Here is a 6,000-nt window from a genome sequence, read left to right as displayed (position 1 = left end):
AACCTACTTTTTCACTAGGACCATCGTTTTGGTAGTAAAACTAATCACACGGGACCAAAAATTAGTCACATCCATATTTAACACCGTCTCGAACTTTTATGTGTTTGCGCCTGAACCCACGCAGTAATGGTTAGATCTGTTGAAGGTACCAAACTGCCCAGATGCTGATTACTACTCTTCATCTAAGGTTCAAATGGCTCTGAGCGCTATGGGACTTAACATCTGAGGTCATCAGTCCCCTAGAACTTAGAACTACTTTAACCTAACTAACCTAAGGGCATCACACACATCCATGCCCGAGGCAGGATTCGAACCTGCGACAGTAGCAGTTGCGCGGTTCCAGACTGCAGCGACTAGAACCGTGTGGCCACCGCGGTCGGCACTTTTCATCAGTGTTTCCTTATAGTCCCAGATATTTCTACGGAATTCCGTTCTAGTGATTTAGTGGGCCAATCGCAGGGGGCTTGAGTGTTCGTCCAAGCAAGATGTTATGGATGCTCTTCTGAGAAACTGACTGTTGTGAGCTCGGTATACGGGAGTGAACGTAGAGGACTTGTCAAGAAACTGTTCTATTAGATATGCACGAAGAATATAGAAGTAAATGTCCTGGTTCATGGTCACGGTAATGTGAATCATTGGTAAGAAGTCATGGTACATTAAATACCTCCAAAACATGCAAGCACCATTCACTGCCGGCCAGGGTGGCCGAGTGGTTCTAGGCGCTACAGTCTGTAACCGCGCGACAGCTACGGTCGCAGGTTCGAATCCAGCCTCAGGCATGGATGTGTGTGATGCCCTTAGGTTAGTTACGTTTACGTAGTTCTAAGTTCTAGGGGACTGATGACCTCAGAAGTTAAGTTCCATATTGCTCAGAGCCATTTGAGCCACCATTCACTGCCTGAACTACATATTTCACACATATCGGATTAAATGTCTAATTTCACCATCGGAGTACTCGATGCATTGCGTAATTTAAAAGACTTAAAAAAAGATCACTTGGACCATATTATAAGTCCAGTATCAACTTACCCCATTGAAGACGCAGACGGCAGGAGAAGTATTACGCTTCAAATGGCCATTGCACATTGACGGGCAAGTATCGTACACTAATAGGCAAAAACACACCGTAAATATGGCGCTAAAATTGTGCCATTTCTCTTCGAATGCGAGCCAGATATCGCACATAAATTACGCCATTTCCCGTTGAATGCAATCTGAAATCACTCTAAAATTACTCCATCTATCTTCGGAATCATGCTAGTATGCAAATAAAGCAGACAAAAGTTGCTTTGGAGCACTCTCTGCTTGATAACTGGAAACCAGTGTCAAGTGCTCAAATTATGGACAACTCAGAGAACGAACGCAGATGTCTGTTTTCGCTTAAGATGTGACGTCATCTCTTCCGGCAGTACGAGTTCTACGTTTCTCACAGCACCAACTCGAGACATCCGCCACAGAGTATGTAAGAGCGTGTAGTTACATAAGCTGTAGTAACACTCCTTCTGCCACCGCTCGACGATATTCAACAACATGATAATGCGAGATGCTTCCGGTCAAGGTCAGCCACAACACGGGCCATCGACAGCTGCTTCTGCGCGAGTACGGGATAGCAGCACTTGGAGGCGGCAGAAATTATTGTAAGACCGTTGTAAGTGACTGACGTTATCCAGTTAGCACTCTGCTGCTATAGGAAACTTTCCTACAGGAGTTGTTGCTTACAAGACAATGACGTTTTCCGAAACTGTATGGTGTTAGTCTGTCTCTGCTAATTGTTTTGTTGTGTGTATTCGTTCAAGACGTAATTGCATATTATGAGTTAACGTCATTAAAAGACTTGGAGCTATCGTAAAATTTAAAGTGACGGGTTGCAATAGTGTCTAGACACAATTTAAAACTAAAATTATTAATATTCCTGTATTGCACCATATAGTTTAAATGGCCACCTTGTTGCTTCTGGGCTACGAACGATTGATACAAACACCTATTATATTCCTGGCTTTCGAAGAATTGTATACGATAGCGAAAAGCTGCAGGACAAATGTGAATTTATCGAAACTGAATGATCATCGAAAGGACTGATTCAACATACAGAGAAGTAAAAGAAGCCTCCCTGAAGTGAAAAGCAATGTTGGTAGCGTTAAGTCTGTGATGGCATTTCCAGACAAAGAGTGGATAGGTGGAATGAGCACACTGAGAGTCTTTATGAGAGAAAGAACTTGCCTCATGAGGTGATAAAGGAAAAAATTCGAATTTATATGGAAGGTTTAAGGGATACAGTATCAGCTCTGGAAGACTTGTCAAGAATTTATGCGGAAGGGATAGATGACATTCCATCGGAATCGGGGTAGGTGACCACAGTTAGATGACGATCAGTTAGACTTTGGGAAGCGAAAGGCAGTAGTGAGGCAATTCTGACTTTCCGCTTGCCATTCGAAGGAAGACTGAAGAAAAATCAAGAGACGTTCATAGGGTCTATCGACCTAGAAAAAGTTTTCAACATCATAAATCAGTACAAAATGTTTGAAATTCTGAAAAAAAAGAGTAAAATATGGGGAAAGACGAGTAATGCCAAGAACCAAGTGCTCAGAATAAGAAGGATGTGAGACAGGGATGCAGTTTTCACATCTATTGCTCAACCTACATACCGAATAAGCAATGACGGAAATAAAGGAAGGTTAAAGAGTGGGATTGAAATTCAATCCATAAGTGACGAGCCGGCCGCGGTGGTCTAGCGGTTCTAGGCGCCCAGTCCGGAACAGCGCGACTGCTACGGTCGCAGGTTCGAATCCTGCCTCGGGCATGGATGTGTGTGATGTCCTTAGGTTAGTTAGGTTTAATTAGTTCTAAGATCTGGGGGACTGATGACCACAGCAGTTGAGTCCCATAGTGCTCAGAGCCATAAGTGACGAGATTCGTTGTTGACATTACTGTCGCCAGTGAAAGTGAAGGAGAATTACAGGACCTGATGAATGAAAAGGTCTAATATTTACAGAATAAGGATATAAAGAAAACAGGAGAAAGATGAAAGTTATGATATGTAGCAGAAATAAAATCAGCGAGAAACTTAACGTCAAAACTCGTGATCACGAAACAGAGGAAAATATGGAACTCTGCTACCTGCGAAGCGAAGTAACCCATGTTCGACGAAGTAAGGCGGATATAAGGAGCAGACTAGGACAGGCGACGAGGGCATTCATGGCCAAGAGTAACAGACTGATATCAAATGTAAGACTTAATGTGAGGAAGTAATTTCGAAAACGTATGTTGCAAGCAAGGTATTGTATGGTAGTGAAACATCGACTGTGGAAACCAGGAACAGAAGTGAAAGAAGCGTTTGAGATGTGCTGCTCCATAAAAATGATCAAAATTAGGTGGACTGAGAAGAAAAAGGAATGAGAAGGTTCTTCGCATGATAGGCGAAGAAAGGATCGTATGGTAGACACTGACAAGACGAAGGGGTGGATGATACTACCCGTGTTAAGGCACAAGAGAACAGACTTCGTGGTACTATAGTGAGTTATAAACGATGAAAACTGGAGGGGAAGACAGAGATTGGAATACATCTAACAACTAGGTGATATTCTGAGATGAAGAGGCTGGCCCAGGAGAGGAGTTTTTGGAAGGCTGCACCAAACTAGTTTGAACACTCATGACAGGGAATAAAATTCAACAAAAACTTAAAATAAAACCGTAGCTCCTGTGATGCTGGGTTATCGAAGTTAGCAGCCAATAATTGCAAACCGTGTATCACAGCGTTCTCCATTCCATCTTATTAAAAATTTTACAATATGTTAATTCACGGTAGCAGCTCTGTCATCTATAAAATTATCTGCTTTATCTTTTTACCGAGAGAGGCAACGTAGCGGGTAGCACACTGGACTCGCAGTTTAGCTGACGACCACTGAGTTATTTCATTTGCTTTTCAGCCAACCTTTCATGACCATACTGCCGACAGGACGTGAAACCTTAATCGTTCTTCTTTTGTCTAACCAATTTAGACGAACCGCTACAGCGCACTCTGTTGATGCACGTTTTCTATCTTAAGGTGATTCAGTGTGTTACTGACAGGGCTAGTTTGCGTAAGTTCCCTTAATCACTTACGAAGTAAATTTCGGTTGCAAGGACTAATCAAAGAAAGAGAGTGCCCTTAAGTTTAAGTTCGTAATATTGTGAAGCTGTATATGAACAGATATTGCAGAACGTTGATCAAAGGTGCCTAAGGTAAAGATAAAGTAATTTTGCCGATTTTGAAGACTTCCATAGAAGTTATATAGCTCTTGAATTTTGGTATAATTTTTGTAGTCTCTTTTTTTGGTTTTCATCAAGCACATAAGTACATGACCGACGTTATTTCACAGTATATAAATGACGAACTATGGCAAGCACATTTGTGCTGACGTCATGGTTACATAAGCAGGAGGAAGAGGTCGGTGTGGTGGAGGTAGCCGAAAGTGTGGTGGATGGCTTTTGGAGAAGGGGGGGAGGGGAGGGGAAGCGTACTGTGCTGGCTGGTGACCTCGAGAGCAACAGTGCCGGCAGTTGGTTCGTGGCTGCAGCCACGTTGGCTGCCAACTTTGTCCTCCGCTGAAAACGTCTTCAGACGAGGAACATCTGTAAGTATTTCTCACTTTTATCTGGAGTATAACGGGTTACGCGATAGTCTTTAGCAGCTGATGAGGGCAAATGAACTACCTCAATGGCTTGTGATAGGTGTGCTCAAGCTGGCAACTGCAACAGCGGCGTACAAAGCTGTATTATTCCAGACACTATTATCTTGGCAGTCAGCGGCTTTGCCCGATGGCACGTAGAAATCTGAGACTATAATTCTTATTTCACTTCCACTCCACTGCGACTTACGTTGTTAATCAAAGTCGTGTTAAATTATCTTACGCATGAGTTCGTAACTGTGTTTGTAAGTTTATACTGCGACTTTGAAACTTGTGTTTGGGGTAGAAAGAAGCCTCAACATTTGCATATTTCTTTCTGATGATTTAATTTTCTGTTGATTTGGTTCAAATGGCTCTGAGCGCTATGGGACTTACCATCTGAGATCTTCAGTCCCCTATAACTTAGAACTACTTAAACCTAACTAACCTAAGGACATCACACACATCCAAGCCCGAGGCAGGATTCGAACCTGCGATCGTGGCGGTCGCGCGGTTGTAGACTGAAGCGTCTAGAACCGCTCGGTCACATCGGCCGGCTGATGCCTTAACGGACTCGTTCCACATAGATTCTAAGCTACAAACAATAAAAGAGACACCACACAAACGAAACAATTTGGCAGACAGTGTTATAAACACATAAACACACAGAGTTCAGAACATGATAATGAAACAAGGTCTTCTGCTAGCAAATAAAACTGTAAATAGTATGCGAACGTATTTAATCACCTCTACACTGAAGAGTGTGACATTCCAGAAATCAAGCATAAGCCAACTTTCAGTTCAGAGCTACAATGTAGTGTATGTTTGAATGACAAACAGGAATTTTAACACAAGATATAAATCACACATCAGATGTTCGATCTATGACAGTAGTTTCTCCGTATCTGCGGATCATTTAAAGAAAGGCATGTAAACCATCTCAATAAATAATCCCAATAAATACGTCACACTTATAGTACAGATCAAGCAACTGATCAATGACACCACACATATAAACACCAACTCACTAAAAAGACCTAGCCAAAAAGCCTACACATACACAGACTCAACCATTGATCGCAGGCAGCTCAGTATACGAGAAACTGCTGAACACAAATGCCTCCGAATTTCTTATATGAAAATCTTAAAGATTATTAAATAAAACAAACGTTATTAACATACATCTTCCTTTTCGTGTCTACATATTTGCAGCCCTCTGACGGCAGAGGACTAAGAATTGTAGTCTGTAAAATGGCTGTCTGTGACGTAACTATGTCTGTTCGTGAGAAACACAGTACTATAAAATGGAACACGGTCTTCTTCAGGGCAACGCCACACCGTACACTAGCGGTGC

The 6,000-nt window shown here is 42.3% G+C and overlaps 1 protein-coding gene across 1 annotated transcript in view; it reads left to right on the top strand.

Moving 5' to 3' along the window:
- Positions 1 to 4,503: 4,503 nt before the first annotated feature.
- LOC126356215 (cholinesterase-like) overlaps positions 4,504 to 6,000 on the top strand; it is a 156,140-nt gene continuing 154,643 nt past the window's right edge. The window contains exon 1 of the mRNA XM_050007027.1: positions 4,504 to 4,613. The gene's annotated coding sequence lies outside the window, so the exon portion shown is untranslated. The remainder of the gene's footprint in view (positions 4,614 to 6,000) is intronic.

The sequence above is a fragment of the Schistocerca gregaria genome, chromosome 3 (genome assembly GCF_023897955.1).
Source record: "Schistocerca gregaria isolate iqSchGreg1 chromosome 3, iqSchGreg1.2, whole genome shotgun sequence".
In the NCBI taxonomy this organism is placed as follows: Eukaryota; Metazoa; Arthropoda; class Insecta; order Orthoptera; family Acrididae; genus Schistocerca; species Schistocerca gregaria.
Note: the sequence above shows the minus strand (reverse complement) of the source record. Positions and strands in the feature narration are given on the sequence as shown.